This window comes from Taudactylus pleione, unplaced genomic scaffold (genome assembly GCF_031769625.1).
Source record: "Taudactylus pleione unplaced genomic scaffold, aTauple2 ptg000086l, whole genome shotgun sequence".
Lineage (NCBI taxonomy): Eukaryota > Metazoa > Chordata > Amphibia > Anura > Myobatrachidae > Taudactylus > Taudactylus pleione.
In genome coordinates, this window is record NW_028284488.1 from 16,038,570 (window position 1) to 16,056,879 (window position 18,310).

The following is an 18,310-nucleotide window of genomic DNA, read 5'->3' on the forward strand; positions in this document are numbered from 1 at the left end:
TTTTTTTCTTGTTTTGTTCATATTGTTTCTTTTTATTAAACTTTGTAAGTAGCTGCAGAACCCTTGTGGCACCTTATAAATAAAGATAATAAAAATAACAAAAATAAATCAGTTTAGTCATTTGGGAAGCAGCATAATTGGAGCTTAGAAGAGATATTGTCAAAATTAACCAAAATGTGTATCATTGTTTTATGTAGAAATGTAAAACTAATATGCAATTAGCCACTTAAAACCATTGTGAATTATGGACATACTTTGTGGAGTTTCTTATTTTAAATGTACAAAAGATCTGCTTTGTGTTTATTTTACAAATATAACTCTATCCTTTATATAATCATTGTTAAGATCAGTGGTTCGCAACTTCAGTACTTCTAGATTTCTTCTGAAAACATGACCTGTTGGGGGTACCTAAGTACTGGAGAAACCACATGTGAGTTAATCTATGTATTGGGTCAGTAATTATTCCACCTGTTTCCACAGATAGAAATCCTGAAAACATGACCTATTGGGGTACTTGAGGTCTGGAATTGAGAATCACTGGTTTAAATACAAGTGAAGTGTGTCCAACAACTTTTTCTTCAGCCTTCATTTTCAGTGGTCCTGAAACATCATTTTAAATGAATAATAAATAACTTACATTTGCTAAATAAATATAAAAAGTTAAAATGCACAGATTCTATAAAGGTCAAATTGCCTGTAAACATGACTTGGTGAATCCCTTATAGCAAATGAGTTTAATGTCATTATCTGTCATGAACTCATGACATTATATTATCTACAAGGTAGTTTGCTGAAAGTTATGCATGACAGGAATGTGTAGATCTGGGGACTCTTACTTGAAAAGGATGGACGAGACTGGACATAACCAATATTCTTTTGAACATAGGATGAACTCATTAAAAGGAAAAATATAAAACTTGTCATCATGCATACTCATAGTATGCAACTTAATGTGCACTACTTGCTTTAGTTTGTAAAATAACAAAAAAAATAAGCAGTACATAGTTTGGTAGTCCTGGTCAGATGCATCATACTGTTTTCATATTTCTTTTAATATTTGAATTACTTTTATGTTTTGTTATTACTGTACTAGTCAACATGTGTGGGAAAAGATGTGCTTTTATGTCCAGTTCATGCTTTGCATTCATTTGGTATTATAAATATTATAAACATAAGTTAATTTCACATAAATAATTTATCCTTCTGCCATTATTTGTATGTGTTTACTGATCAATATAAAAATAAAGAACAATCAGTCTTGCAGTATGAATAATTGTATATTGACAAAAAGATATATAGATAGATAGATTGACTGGTATGAAATAGATAAATAAACAAATGATAAATATACAGTATAATCATCATTGCTTACTGTATTTGCTTATTTGTATGGCACCATATAATCAGCAGTGCAGGACAGTCAACATACAAATTCATGGGAAAAAATTAAACATAATAAAAAAAGCACATGGTACAAATACTAATATGTGTTGCACATGTTCAATGACAAATAGCACAAAAGCAGCAGAGATTCCATACTTATAAATTGAATGTAGTAGAATTAAAATGCAGGAGACAGAAAATGCAGATGCACACTCTAAATTCTAAGAACAATGGTAGTCAAAATAATCATGATAATCTCTACAATTAACATGGAGTATGTGAGGTTCTTAGTACATGTTTGGAAAAATATGTTTGCACATCTACCGCATCAAGGTAAACCCCATCAGATGGGTCCCTAACATTCCTAATACTGACACATTATGTCAGTGTATCCAGGACTTACCTATAATAGTGTCCATTCTAATATGTAGACAGCAATGTAGGACCTGTGCTGACTAAAAACATCTAAGGGCATAAGAGAGGGGTGCTAATACCAAGAAGAATGAGTCTCATCGGAATGGGGAAGGGGTCTTGGACTGCATACCCTAATTTTAAACATCCCCTCTGCCCTTAGGTTTCTATATGTTTCTACATTGCTGTCTACATATTAGAACGTACACTATTATAGGTAAGTCCTGGATAAAATGATATACTGAGTATTAGGGATGTTTGGGACCCATCTGATGAGGTTCAACTTGATGTGCAGATGGGCAAAGATTTTTGGCCAAAAATGTACTAAGAGCCTCAATTATACTTCATATTATTTGTAGAGTTTACCAGGATTATTTTGACTAGCATTGTTTTATTACTTAGCGTATGCACCAACATTTTCTCTCCCCTGCATTGTACTACATGTCTCAGCATGATAGCACCTCTTATTATGTTTAAAATTAGGGTGTGCAGTCCAAGCCCCCACCCTCTTTGTAGTAGAATAACACTCACTTAGATAAAATTACCACATAAAACATAATACAGTAGGCACAAGGTACAATCTATAGGAATGGGGAAGGTAGAGACCATTGGAGCAATGGCATACAGGTGAACCTGGGAGGTGGACAATTCAAAGGGAATAACTGGAAATTGACTAGGAGGGGCTAGGGTAGGCAAGAGTAAAAAGATGACCTTTGAGCAGTGGCGTATCTATAATGGGTGCAGTGTGTGCGGGGCACACGGTCCCCCGGGTCCAGGGAGGCCCCGCACTGCACACCTTGCACCCATATTATTTTAAACTCACCTGTCCATGGTAACACGTCGGGTGTTAGCGCTGCTAAGAACACCGGAAAATGGCCACCATGGCCATTTTTCCCGAGTTCTGCACATTCACAGTAGAGTCTGGGCACACTAAAGTGCCCAGAGCCTATTTTTCCAGCATTCTGCACATGCGCAGTAGACTCTGGGCACATTCTAGTGCCTGGAGTCTACTAATGCTCCAGTGGCTGGCCAGCCATGCCAGTCGGCTGCTGGCCACCGGGAAGAGAGGAGGGGGCCCCCCATCAGAGTGCACACGGGCCCCTCCTCTCTTAAGATGCCCCTGCCTTTGAGGGAGCACTCAAAATACTGTAGGTTCAGTACAGTCTGGTTAGCAAGGAAGAAAGTTCTAATGGTGTTTAGCAGCACAGGAGAAGTCTGTGGGGTGGGAGGTAAAGGATGTAATGAGAGGGGAGGAGAGGCATAGTTCAGAGGTGAACCAAAGTGGTTGTCTTCGGCTTTATCTAGGAGATAGACAGATAAATTATAGATCTGTCAAATAATATATTTTTGTAACATACAATAAGAAATAATTATAAAATAATAATACAATTAATCTAACCTTGGTTTAATTACTATTTATTTTTCATACCCAATATAAGCAACAGAATGTTAACAGATATAAATATGAAAAATTACGTATAGAGTGTGACTAGTTAGCCAGTACTTGTGAACACCTAGTGGTATATTTACATAATAAACCAAATCAAAAATTGTCTGTTAGTAAATGTGTGATTTAGCATCAGCATCAATGCTGATCGATTTTGATACATTTTCATTAATTTTAAATTGACCATACAGTAAATATACCTCTCAGAGTATGCTGCCACTTACAAGGAGCCTTGCAACCCCCTGTAATTAGATACAGTTACATTGTTCACAGGGGCTCCACAATGTTTTTAGGTGGGGGACAAGATATAATTTCATTTTGGTCGCCATACAGTCAGGTCCATAAATATTGGGACATTGACAGAATTTTCATATTTTGGCCTCTATTCACCACCACAATGGCTTTGAAATGAAACAAACAAGATGTGCTTTAACTGCAGACTTTCAGATTTAATTTGAGGGTGATTACATCCAAATCAGGTGAACGGTGAAGGAATTACAGCGGTTTCTATATGTGCCTCCCACTTTTTAAGGGGCCAAAACTAATGGGACAAACTAAACAATCCTAAATTTAACTTTCACTTTTTAATACTTTGTTGCAAATCCTTTGCAGGCAATTACAGCCTGAAGTCTGGAACGCATAGACATAACCAGACGCTGGGTTTCATCCCTGGTGATGCTCTGCCAGGCATCTACTGAAGATGTCTTCAGGTCCTGCTTGTTCTTGGGGCATTTTCCCTTCAGTTTTGTCTTCATCAAGTGAAATGCATGCTCAATCGGATTCAGGTCAGGGGATTGACTTGGCCATTGCATAACATTCCACTTTTTAGCCTTAAAAAACTCTTTGGTTGCTTTTGCAGTATGCTTCAGATCATTGTCCATCTGCACTGTGAAGCACCGTCCAATGAGTTCTGAAGCATTTCACTGAATATGAGCATATAATATTGCCCGAAACACTTCAGAATTCATTCTGCTGCTTTTGTCAGCAGTCACATCATCAATAAATACAAGGGAACCAGTTCCATTGGCAGCCGTACATGCCCACGCCATGACACTACCACCATGCTTCACTGATGAGGTGGTATGTTTTGGATCATGAGCAGTTCCTTTACTTCTCCATACTCTTCTCTTCCCATCACTCTGGTACAAGTTGATCTTTGTCTCATCTGTCCATAGGATGTTGTTCCAGAACTGTAATGGCTTTTTTCGATTTTGTTTGGCAAACTAATCTGGTCTTCCTGTTTTTGTGGCTCACCAATGGTTTGCATCTTGTGGTGAACCCTCTATATTCACTATTGTGAAGTCTTCTCTTGATTGTTGACTTTGACACATATACATCTACCTCCTGGATAGTGTTCTTGATTTGGCCAACTTTTGTGAAGGGGTTTTTCTTCACCAGGGAAATAATTCTTCTGTCATCCACCACAGTTGTTTTCCGTGGTCTTCCGGGTCTTTTGGTGTTGCTGAGCTCTCCAATGCGTTCTTTCTTTTTAAGAATGTTACAAACAGTTGATTTGGCCACACCTAATGTTTTTGCTATCTCTCTGATGGGTTTGTTTTGATTTTTTCAGCCTAATGATGGCTTGCTTCACTGATAGTGACAGCTCTTTTGATCTCATATTGAGAGTCGACATCAATTGATTCCAAATGCAAATGTCACACCTAAAATCAACTCCAGACCTTTTACCTGCTTAATTGATAATGAAATAATGAGGGAATAGCCCACACCTGTCCATGAAATAGCTTTTGAGTTGATAGTCCCATTACTTTTGGCCCCTTAAAAAGTGGGAGGCACATATTGAAACTGTTGTAATTCCAACACCGTTCACCCGATTTGGATGTAATTACCCTCAAATTAAATCTGAAAGTCTGCAGTTAAAGCACATCTTGTTTGTTTCATTTCAAAGCCATTGTGGTGGTGAACAGAGGCCAAAATCTGAAAATTCTGTCAATGTCCCAATATTTATGGACCTGACTGTATATAAGGGGATGAACAAGCTCATTATATATAATGCAGATAATAGTGTATATAAATTAACAACAATATGGCACCCACTTATTGGGTTTTAGGCTCAATAAATATAATTTCTTATTGCTGCTATTTGTGGAAATAAGAAATCAATTTCCTCCCAGATCCAGGGACAGGTGCTCCAACCTTGTGATGTGTAAAGTAAAGTGATCGCATCAGTGATCACTTTACTTTTTGCTGTAGACCTACTGCACATTCAGGGTCATTAGACAGTGCATGTGGCTGTTACCAGGGAGGGATCCAGAGGATCCTTCTCCTGGTAAATTGTGCAATATGTAGCCCATTGGCGACAATGGCTAAAACCATAGCTGATGCGCTCAGAAGCAGGGAAATACATTAAGGGGATACTTTATTTTGCAGGTATCCCCTGAAAACTAACATCTTCACAAAATGTGTATAATATATGTGCTCCTAAAACATAACTTTAAGATGTGAGTGAGTTATCTTCATGAAGAAGACAAAGAGAAAGGATCCATTCAGATCTCCTACTTTGGCTGAGACTGTGCATGGAGGTTAATTTTCAGCTGAACCCAGTGGGAAACGGGAGGGGTGGGGCACTGGGGTGCTGTGAAGTAGGGGTGGTGCTATGAGAGGTTGGGTCAGTGGTGCTGCAAAGATGGGTTTGCCACAAGGGGGTCGGTTGTGCTGTGAAATAGAGTGAGCACCACAAGGGGGGTGCCACAAAAGTGTTGAGGGGGGGGCATTTGGGTCCAAGGGGAGGGAGAAAGGACAAAGAAGGAGCAGAAGTTAAAGAGGGGAGGAACATATTAAGTGGGAAGTGAGAAGGCGCAGGGCTGGTTCCAGAGGAGGGGACAGCCCACACTTACTAGCCTCACACTATAGGAGTTGGAGCTAGATGGAATGGGGAGATGGTGGACAGAGACAGGGTGTGGAGAAGGAGGATGTGGAGCAGCGAGAAAGAGCATTATCTCCATGCCCAGGGTAAACCTATACAGCAGCCGCACTGTGCCACGTGACCCAGTACATTGAATGGAGCCTCTCAAATGTTAAGGGGGCAGACCACCCCCTTGCCCCAATGATGTTCCAGTACCTATGATTTGCCAAAAATGTGGCCACCTGACCACTTGTTACAATATATACACAAGTATGGACAGAAATATAAATCTTGTGGATAATTATATCAAGCGAATTCCATCTGTCAGTGTATAAATTTAAGATAACTATTGTTTTAAAGTCAAACTATAAGTTCTGGATCATGCCTTACATCACTGTAACAATATTGGAACTCCTTTAGTGGATATTTGACATAAATATTTGGGTTCTAATTTTTGGATATAACAATACTGAGCATTACCTAATGTATCTGTATCAATATTGCTCATTGAAATATTCCATGTATCCTATATTTCAATCTATTTGTATTGTATGTAATTATATGATGTTGTGTATGATTATTGTTATTAAATGTATTTTTAATTTTATGTTTGGTGTGTCTATACTTCTCCCACTGTGCACTTCACAGGGTTAATTAATAGCACAGGTCCTCATTTTGGTTTTAACTACTGGACTACTGTCTGATGGCTACAGAGTTATCAGATAAAGAGCCCTTGGTTTAGTTTTGTAATTCAATTACAAATACATAAACATAAATTTCCTGAAAATACGTACATTTTTTAATGTTCCTAGATAACTATTTAGTTTCATTTTTTAGGTAGTGTAGTGGTTACAAGTATTCATATTTCTAGAGATCATCATTTTCTGTCTTTCAGCTCAATTCCCTTGTGTAGTAGAAAGTCTTATGTCTAATCCCTGCAGACCAACTTCACCTTTTTTGTTTTTAATCACATTATAAAATCCAATTAAAGACCATTATGCTAATGTAAACAGAGGGAGAAAGATAAAACAAGGCATTGAAATGTTTAATTTGGCCCAGAATGAGTTTATTTCCCAGGACATAAAGAATCTCCTTTAGATAGTTGCTGCAGTGACATTAGAAACATGCAAACTGATCCTCTGATTAGAATCTGGAAAAGGGAGATAAAAGGTTTATCTGTGGGACAAGGGCTGTTTGATGGGCCATTAGATGACACATTTGTATGTTTGCTTAAGCCCTCTTTGATTCTGTCAGTGTCTTGTCAATGACAAATATGAGCAAGCCTTTAAAGATGCTTCATTGTTTGGTTGGAAAAATAGCAATGATGCAAATTACTCTAATAAACAGATGATTTTATGAAAAGAATAACCTTTATCAGCATAAGATAGATGACAAAGGAAATCAAACATGCTGATGGAAAATCTACAAAAATCTAAAATATTTGTCAATACACAAAAGAGGTTACTGACAAAGCAAAACAATTGCTTATAATTAAAAATCAAAATATTATTAGATAGGTCTGTATCTCAGGGTTGTTTGGGAAAAATAAAGTTTTATTGCAACTAAGTTAGTTTTCTATCACTGATTTACCGCTATTCACCTTTTTACTATTTAACTGTATATATTGAAATCATGAACAGGCAATTGACTATTATTATTATATTTTCTCAGCAATTGTGTAATATTTAGTATAGATCAAAATATAAGTGAACAAATGTAGGATATTTTTTTAATGAGTAACTACAATTTTAAAATAACATGCCATATTTGTTAGACAAAATGATGAACATGTAATAATGATCAGTTACAATTTAGTTAGTAAATATGTGCTTTAAAAAGAAAAAAATAGAAGTGGAGTATTGCTACGATCAAATAAGTCATCTCTACCACATTGATATATATGAAACATCATATTATTCTTATGATCTGTGTAAGAAGAAGAATATAATAATAATAATAATAATAATAATAATAATAATAATAATAATAATAATAAGTAAAGCAAATATTATTACTAAATATACTACTAATTACAAGGTCGAAGTATTAAGGTTAAATGTTTTTACATTTAGGTTTATGTCTGTTTACATTATAACTTTTAATTTTATGTCAAGATATGTTAACTTAGGTCACACTTGGCAACATTTTTTTCTCCTCCCTCGAGAAGAGATACAGATAATCACTGAGGGGGCAGGAGCTGGGTATTTCCTGCCATTAGGTCCCTCACCTGTTGTAGCATGATGCATAGAATTCTCATCAAATTGCATCATATTGGTTCCCAGTATTACACTCCCCATCCTTCCCACTACATTAGGAAGTGGGTGGTATGCGGGAGGGCCAGACACTCTTGGTCTGGTTACCTGAAAAAGTATGAGTCTTCTATACATTCTTGGAGAGTAGTTAAGAACAATTCAGATGTTAGTAAAATCTAAGCTAATGCTTTCACATGTGAACATATTCTGACTGTATTGAAAGTAGAATAAAAAAACGCACATAGTTTTCTCAGTTGCTAACTTACTATTTTTTGCTTGTTTTTGCTTTGCTCCCAACTCAGAATCAGCCTCATATACTGTTATATACCACTTAGCACACACATATGAGTTATCCCAATAAACCAGTGGTCTCCAACCTGTAGCTTGCAAACTACCGGTAGCTTTCGGTCTTAATTTTGGTAGCTCACCTAGCTGTAGTACTGCCGAGAAAACTAGGAGGAAGTGACCTCTAACGCTCGCTCCCCTGTGGTGCTGACTCCATGGGAGGAGCCTCAGGGAAGCACATCAAGTGATGGCTATAGCTGTGCTTCCCTGTGGTTTCACCCTGCCGGAAAATCACACAGCAGCCATGCCTATACAGTATATTTTGCTTCTCTACTGCACGTACCTCATTGGAGCCAGTAATTAACAGTGAAATGTGCCTGTGCTTAAATTTTACAACAACTTTACTGTAATAATTAAATGCATTGTTGTTTTCTCTGAAACATTTTTTTTTAATTTTCCTTAAATGACCTTCACTTGTTCGGTTACTATTAGCCAGATTTTTTTTCTACAATTTTAGTAGCTCTTCAGGAGGTTTCATTTTACTAAAGTAGCTCACACCTCAATTGAGGTTGGCGACCACTGCAATAAACTTTATAAACTTTAAGCAATATATTCATAGCATTTCATTAACAGCGTAAAAACTAAAAAGGTATAGTCAAATTCATAGCTAAGTGCATTTTTCGTACATGTTTATATTTCACATGCCAGTGTGCAGAATGCTGAAAAACACATAATGAAGAAAAGTTCACTGGAATTTAGATGCAGAAAAATAATAAGACAAATAACCATTAATTAACAATACCATTACAGTCAAAAAAGAAAAAGAAAAATAAAACAGAGGAAATGATCTTCCCTAAGCAATCCTTTCCCTAAAGTCTGGAACACTCAGTAATTACATTCTCACATAGAAGGAGATGGAAAAACCTTTGACCAGAGCGAAGCCCATGTGAAACACAGGTGCGTCAGGGCGGGCACCCTGTGGACCCTATGGACCTCGTAGAAATAGAGATAACGAGGGTAAGTTCTTAAAATCTCTCTTATTTTCTACTTTGAGTTCCATAGGAGGTCCACAGGTAACCTTGGGGATTTCCCAAAGCAGTTATCCACAGAGGTGGGGGATGCTCCTGTACATAAAGGAGAATCTGCCGCCCGAGGGGAGCATCCCCAGTGGCAAACTAGAGGTCTGAATAACAAACCACATAGCCATCCTACCAAGCTGTATGGCTTAAATGTAGCTTAACTGGCCATTAACTCTCTTGTGCAAACTAAAAAAGAATAAACAAGGAGTCTGAATTTCAGAGAGAGAACTGATACGATCCCCATGAATCCTGGGGGTACATCCTAAAACAAATGAGTCTGTCAAAATAATTTCTGCATTAAAGTGAAAAATTAAAGACTACCTTAGAAAGGAACAAAGGGCAAGTTTGCAACTCTGCCCTGTCCTTGCGGTCAGTAAACCATTTGAAATCCACTAATCCTGTGGTTCAAATGGAGAGCCCTAAAGGGCTCTAATGATCCAGAACACATGACGTCCACCTCTGGCAGATCCCACCTGTCCACTAGGAGCTGAAACACTACCAGGCGAAGAGACCATTCACCTGAATGTATGTTCTGATGGCTGAAGAATCCGTCTAACCATTCAGCCTCCTAGTATGAACTCCACCCCAATTTCCTGGTGGATGATCCTATGTCGAGTGCAAGACACCTCTGTCATTGCTACTAGACTTTGGGTTACTAGCTAAATAAGCCACTGTTGTGGTGTTGTCTGACTATGACTTTACAGACCCTCCATGAAGTATCAGCCTCTTAAGTTTTTATACAAAGAATATGATGAGGAAACCATATTTATGGAAAAGAAGGGCATTCCCCAGAGAGATTACCTCTCTCACCCAGGCATGCATGGTAGCCCTGGATGAACTGAAAAGGTCAGCCTCCCACCCTGGGACCCCCAAGGATGAGTCCTGACCCGTCAGGCAGAGGGCTTGTCATCAGGCTTAGGAGCCAGATACCTGGTACTCCAAGGCTTCCTACCGGGCCCAGCTGCCCTTCTGGTATTAGATGGCCTTGGAAAGATCTGAGGCCTGGCTCTGTCCAAAGTCCGAATGTTTCTAACAGACGGAGTCCAAATGCCTGAAGTGGTTGGAGCTGAAGGCAAACAAACCATTCTGGCTGTAGCCAAGTTACTGCCAATTTTGTCTAACTCAGAGCCAAACAAGAGCTTCCCATGATAAGGTAAACCCTCCAATCCCTTCTTGGATTCAGCATCCATTGTACAAGAATGGAGCCACAGGGATCGTCGAGCTGCTATGGCTGCTGTAGAAACCCTGGCCTGTAGCAAACCAATGTCTAAGGTTGCCTTATTTATATATTTAGTGGAATCTTGAAGATTCCCCACTAAATCCAGCTGTTCCCTGGTAACATTAGAGGCTAAGGATTCTTCCAGACCATTAGCCCAAACCTCCATGGCTTGAGCCACCCAGCACATAGCCATAGCTGGTCTGCACGCAGCCCCCGAAAGGAAATAGGCAGATTTAAGGCAGCTCTCTATTCTCTTATCTGTAGGATCCTTTAGAGACAACATGGAAGGCATCAGAAGAGAAGAGCTCTTTACTAAGCGTGTAATTTGCGAATCCACAACCGGTGGAGTTTCCCATTTAAAGAAATAATTGTCAGCGAATGGATAAGTTGAGGCCAGATACCTCTGCTGCTGATAACGATTTCCTGGCATCTTCCATGCATTCTCTAACTGATTCACTAGTTGATCAGACAACAGGAATACATGTTCAACCATCTTTTCTACCATAAAATATACATGTCTAGATTTAGGCGCGGGAGGCTCATCCTCCTCACTAATCAGGACTGCTTAACAGCCTGTAATAGCCCAGTAATATTTAAACTTGACCTCCACTCCCTGAGGAGGGGACTCAATGTTGGACTCATCAGGGAGTAGACCCTCATCTGATGTTACATCCTCATATAGATTGGCCTGTGAGGGCCACCTGACCCTTTTCCTAGGTCTATTGCTAAGTGTGTTAACCTGCCGCACCTTGATTGTACCTTGTAATGCCACAGGAACTGTATTAATCCACTGTGGGTGTAGTACCTGCGTGGGTACATATATCTGCAGCAAGACCTGGGCTGGCAAAAGATGTTCTGCCATCTTGGTCAGTACCCCTTAAACATAGTCCCCTGGTAGCGGCTGTTTTGCGGCAAGCGTCGCAGAGAAAGCTGGAGGGGTATAACATTGCATACATAACTGTTCCTGTTCAGAGGTTATGTCTCCTATTCTTAAAACTGCTGTACATTTCTTGCAATGCAGTCTATTAGTTGTCTGTCCCCCTGAAACATAGGTTCCTGGCGGCTGCTGCTGCTGTGCGTCAGAATCCGCAAACAAAACCGGGGGTGCATAACAATGCATACATACCTTCTCAGAGATTCTGGGGCCCATTTATCAAAGATCATTTGAGGTAAATTCCCCGAAAACACCTGTTTTCGGGGGTTTACCTCAAATACTTAGTATCCCCCGAATGTATGAAGGAGGGACCGCAGCAGGTATCTCCGATACCTGCTGCGATCCCTCCATTGCCGCCGGCAGCCGCCTCCCCCATAGGTTTCTATGGGGGATGCGATGCTGCCAAATGTATCAATATCGGGAATGCTTCGCATTCCCGATATTGACCCCAGCAGCTAACGCCATCTGCAGATAGCGTTAGCCGCTGTGTCCTATGGGCACTTACCGCATTTGAGCCGGCGGAGGGATCTTCCAGATCCCTCCGCCGGCAATGGGCGCCGCTCATGTGCAGTCCGCGGGATTGCGCATGCACAGCAGCCCGGAATGCGCTCTGGCCACATCACAGGGACGGGCTCTTTTCGGAGCCCATCTCCGTGCATGTGCCGGTTCATACATTCGGCCGGTATGATCGCATTTTGCAATGCGATCATGGGCGATACTGCATGCCCTGATCGCATTGCAAAATGCGATCCTTAATAAATGGGCCTCTCTGTCTCCTGCCTTTAAAACTGCTGCACATTTCCTGCAAAGCAGTCTAGTAGTTGTTAGTCCCTCATAGTTCTCTGGCTGTAGCTGCTGAGCTTCAGAAGCCGCAGACAAAGCTGGAAGTGCATAACACAGCAGACATAATTTTTTAGAAACTATTCCTTTAAAGCAGCTGTACATTTCCTGCAGAGCAGTCTATTAGAAAGTCGAATTGACATATCACTCTCACTACCAGACATAGTGAAGAGGATTACCACTCAATAGCTGTGATTGAAAAAGGGCCACACCCTTGTGATTTTAATCACACCCGCACAACACCAGTGCTTATGGCTCAAAATAGGACAATGTACAGGGTTAGCAGAAAAATCACTGACAGTTGAAATGAGAAATTTCAGACAGACATAACTAGCATACAGTCACAGGCAAATGCAGAATACATAACAATAGCTATAGTTGCATTTAAATGGCACTTACTGGTCAACTATAAAGACTTTTTTATGCGTCTAATAGGGCAAAAGTGCTACATACACTAACCACCCGCAGGAGGAGAGGTATGTAGGGGGACCCATGCTCCACACTGCCCCCTGAGATCTGCAACACGAGGAGAAGCACTTGTTGGGGGTGGAGCCAGAAGGAGGAAGCTGTCACAGTTTTAGGCAGACCACAATGGAAAGACTTTCTGTATAGCTGGAGGAGCAGCCGGTGAGACAGGGAAAGCAACCTCCCCAGGCCAGCATTTAACCCCCAGGATGCTGGAGTATAACTGCAAACTCCAGTCCGCTGTCCCAGGTGGCTTAGTGTGGATGCAGGACTCAGTGCCTGGCCACACTTACTGTCAACCCCAGGGAGCCCCCAGCCCTAGAGGAAAAAGACTGCGCATCGGCATGCATCACGCACCACGCACCACGCACCACCGCAGCACGTGTCCCTTACCTGCATCCCCATTGTCCAGCCGCAGTCTAGGGAACCTCCGAGGTCTCTGCCAGCTAAAACCTCAGAGGCCCGCTGCGAAGCACGGATCAGTACCGGTGACCCAGTACCGGCGGGGTGAAGACGCACTAGTGCGAACTTCCACTGGACCGTGCCCTACTGCCTATAATGAAGAACTTCAGGGCTGTTTGCACCAAACAGCCCCACTGCGTGTTCAGTGACCAACTCTGGCCGGGCACCTAACGAAACTGAGTAGCTCCCGGCCTGAAGGCGGGGTATAGGGGAAGGCCTCGGTGCATCCTGGGAGAAGAATTTAACTGCGTGGTGCCCAGATGACCTTGCATCACCTATACCCCAAGGTTACCTGTGGACCTCCTATGGAACCCGAAGTAGAAATACTGTTGATGTGTAGTAGATTAGCATATTAGTACTATGATATGAAAATTTATAGTGAAACATAGAAAAATGTGAAAGTGAAGCAAAGGCACACAAATAGTGCAGTAACTTACATTAAAGATCATACTACAAAAAAAGCCACCTGTAGATTATGCCTTCACCTAATGTGGTGAGCAAACACAAATGTATGCTTGAATTGGCACATCAGCTTTATTGAAGTAGCAGTTTCATTATTGTAGTTTTAATTTCCATTACAGCAAAGTTTTAATAAACCATTTTTAACTCAATCAACAAATCAATCAATCAATCAATCAATCAATCAATCAATCAATGTGTCATCTGTTTTAGAAGACAAGGCCAAAATAATCAAATAAAGTGACAACCTTTTCTACAAATAACCACCAGCACTAGTTGCCATCTCTGGCCACAAGGTGCTCATATACATATTCTCAATTTGCCCCATTTTGATGCTCAACAGACTTTGCAAATAAGCCTTGTTGTGTCCCATAACACACTTTTTCACAAATTGTGTTTTTTATTTGCATCACTAATGTGACAAAATACCATGCACATATACCCTGAATACTGGCACTGGCATTGCCTGCAGCTGTTATGTGTGCCACACATCATTGGTGCTAAATCTGCAACTTTATATCAATTTCTTTGTGACAAAAATACTAATCTTAAGTGTCTAGGACACTATGAACAATTTTGAATTCAGCCACAATCTGAATAAGAGGTTAAATTCAGGAAAAGTGCAAAAGATTGGCAATCACTACCCATGGTGGAGCATCTAAGTCACACCAGGCATCTTAAGCCATACGGCACAAACAGAATCAGTGTATTAGGATACATCTGTGAATGGGGTTTATTTCAGCCTTGCCATTGAAAATCAAATAACAAGATGAAACACTTATATCACCAGAGAATATTGAATTAAATGAGAGGGTATAGATACGGGAGTATATGCCAAATATATTATTGTTGGCATCAAAGGTTAATTCAACCCAAAAGTGAACTGTAAGCTAAATTTTGGTGTGATTTTATTGTTAAATGGTAATATAGTTAGCTAATGTAAATTTACAATAATAAAAATACGACTACTACTAATTTATTATTATTATCATTATTATTAGTGCCTGATTATTTACATTAGATAAAAATATCACAACAAAAAAAACAGATCCATAAAGATAAACAGGTCATGAATAGGGAAATATTAGAAACATTCCTCTTTATATCTTGTGAAGGCAATGCACTGAACAAACTGGATTAATGTAGTTGATAACTGTCAACATCTCTGATTAGTTCCAAGCCTTTTGGTGTATGTGGCCTGTGGCATATAATGCTGCATGAATTTACAACACATCCATACACCTTGATTCACAAATGACCAGTGTAACAGTTTCTAAGACTAGTGTATGTGGACAATTTAAACAATATATTCTTTATTACACATTTTTGTAATACATATGCTTGACTGTTCGATAAACTCATGGTACCTATTACTCATACTAGGGTGGAACACAATATTTATCAATTACCTCACACAAGCCTGATTGTCTTTTGTTTGGGTTTATGCCACTACTTGGACAGGTTTTTACTTATTTACATTCCAAAACTTCAATCATAAGACCCAAATCCGGCTCTATCTGAGACAATATGTGCAATTTACTAATTTGTTTCTAACAGAAAACATCAGCCAGCTACTTTATATTAGATGAACACTCATGTACTTGGCAAAAGGAGAAACTATTCTGGGCACATTAACCTGGTTTACATATCCTAAAGACATTCCATTTTTGTTCTGTAACTTTTTACCTTTGTTTTAAGTATCAGATCATCTGGAAAAAAATTGATTAGAATGGGAGGATGAAATTTTCTTTGATAGTTTTCTTATAAATTAATTCACATGTATGGAAAGATTTTACTTTTTTAGTACTTTAAACTGTATTATTTATGGATTATAGCAATATTAAAAAAGTTACATGCTAATCATGTTACATCCACCAATAAAGTGTAAGTATAATAAATAAATAAAATAATAGACAAAGTGTCAGATTAACTAAACTCATATCCAGGGTCGGTGCAATGCAGGGAGGCGCCGGGTTGGAGAGATGCCACCACTGAGCTCCACCTTCTGACTCCTGCAGTGGGTGTAGGGAGAGATGTCATGACATCTTTCCCACAGTGCTGACATCTGGGAGATGTCAGACAGTGGTGGGTGCAGGAGCGGGGTTTCATGTAAGTATAGTGTTGTGAGTTTGTCTGTGGGCATTGCATAAGAGGCACTACTACTCTGGGCATTGAATAAGGGGCGCCACTACTCTGGGCATTATATATAATGGGCACTGCTACTGTGGGCATTATGTGTAAGGGTCACTACTACTGTAGGCATTGTATAAGGGCTACTACTACTGTGAGCATTATATGTTTAAGGGGCAGTACTGTTGGCTTTGTATATAAGGGACACTACAGTTGACATTGTGCATAAGGGGCACTACTGTATGTCGTAACTTGAATAAGGGATACTAATATGTGGTATAATGTGAATCAGATGCACTATGTGCAGTGTACTTTGAATAAGATTGTGCTACTGTGTGGCGTAATCAGGGGTACTATTGTGTGATCATGTCCCTTTCTTTTGAGACCACACACCCCTTTTTGATCCTTTATAGAAAATGTCAGGTAGGGCGCAAATTTATAGTTTGCAGGGGGGGCGCAGAGCACCCTTTGCACCAGCTCTACTCATATCCATAGTCCACATAGTGGATTAATCATTTTCATCAATGACATTGATTTAGGATTTATATTGGGGCCTATTTCACCCTTACGAGATCATAAATATAAACCGTATTTTGCATGACACTTGCTTTGTTAAGGTTCAAAGAAGTAGCATTTTTCCTGAATAAGATCAATCAACCTTTATTGTTCTTTAATCTGTTCAAGTACATTTCAGCTCATGGCTAGATGCTAAGAAATAATTTGTGCTGTCTGTGCTGTGCTTTGCCAGTAGAAATCTACTAAAAAAGGGAAAAAAAAATTGGTATTGTGAAATAGAATTAGAAAATAAAATATTCAACATAGCACACAAGGCTGCAATTACAACAGTTGATGTATTCTATTTCATGTTGTCTGTATTTATTTGTTGATCCAATTAAAACTATATACATTTATATGGGTGTGGTATGATATGTCAATATTTATCAGGTCAACATGCATGCACACACACACACTCTTATAGCTCCACAGTCTTTTTTATTCTTATGAAGTCTTGACAAAGGTTCCTTAGTGGAACCGAGACGTTGGCAACTATGGATTATGTGCATGCTAATAAAGCTTAAATTATGTTTTTGACTTCAAAAGTCTGTCAAGTACCTTTATCTCTACGTATAGTAGATGTGATATATAATTACATATATATATATATATATATATATATATATAAATATATAATATATGCCAATCTTCCAGATTCCCGGCACTCGCTCCTGATGAGATGTTTAATGCTTTGGTGCCCTCCTAGGAGCACTACCAACTGGTGGCACTCAGTGTCTTCATAGAAAAGATATAATTTTATCTCAGACATTTCGGGCCTCTGACCATTATCAAGAATAACTTTCCTATGAAGAGGCTGAGTACCGCCAGTTGGTACTAATATATATATATATATATATATATATATATGATGGAGGGCACTCAACAGGACTAAACAACGTGTAGAAACAAACCAGATGGAGCTGTTGATCTATGCCAACGTTTCGGCAAACAAATGCTTTTATCAAGACATACAGAATGTAAAAAACATGCAGCATATATTGCAGTTTACTCACCCAGTGTCCGTCACCTCCACCTACTGATGACGTCACCACAAGGCATACACCAGCGCTCGTGCCTGCTGAGGGGGTGTCGTAAAACACAAGTGACATCACCAAGACAATGAAGAAACAGACATCCTGGACATATACAGAGATATAAAAAATGAGGGATAGATATGAGTGTGCGCAACCGCACCAAACTCATGGAGACAAAGCAAAAGTAACATAAAAAATATATAAATAGCATATCTGAAAGACAAGTACGTTGTATAAATTAGAAATCGGAGCAAATGTCAGAGACATCACACTAACTGTATATATTGCTTGAAACATCAAACAGGGTGTATCAAAAAATGCCACAGCACGCATGAAAGGCATATAGGGGAAATTGATAGGGACCTAACTACAATGTTATAAAAAGCAGGTTAGAGATAGGTTCTCATTAAGACCCATGGGATGTACGGTCTGTAAAGTGTAGATCCATTTGGCCTGCTTCTGTAGAAGGATATGGCCTCTATCCCCTCCTCT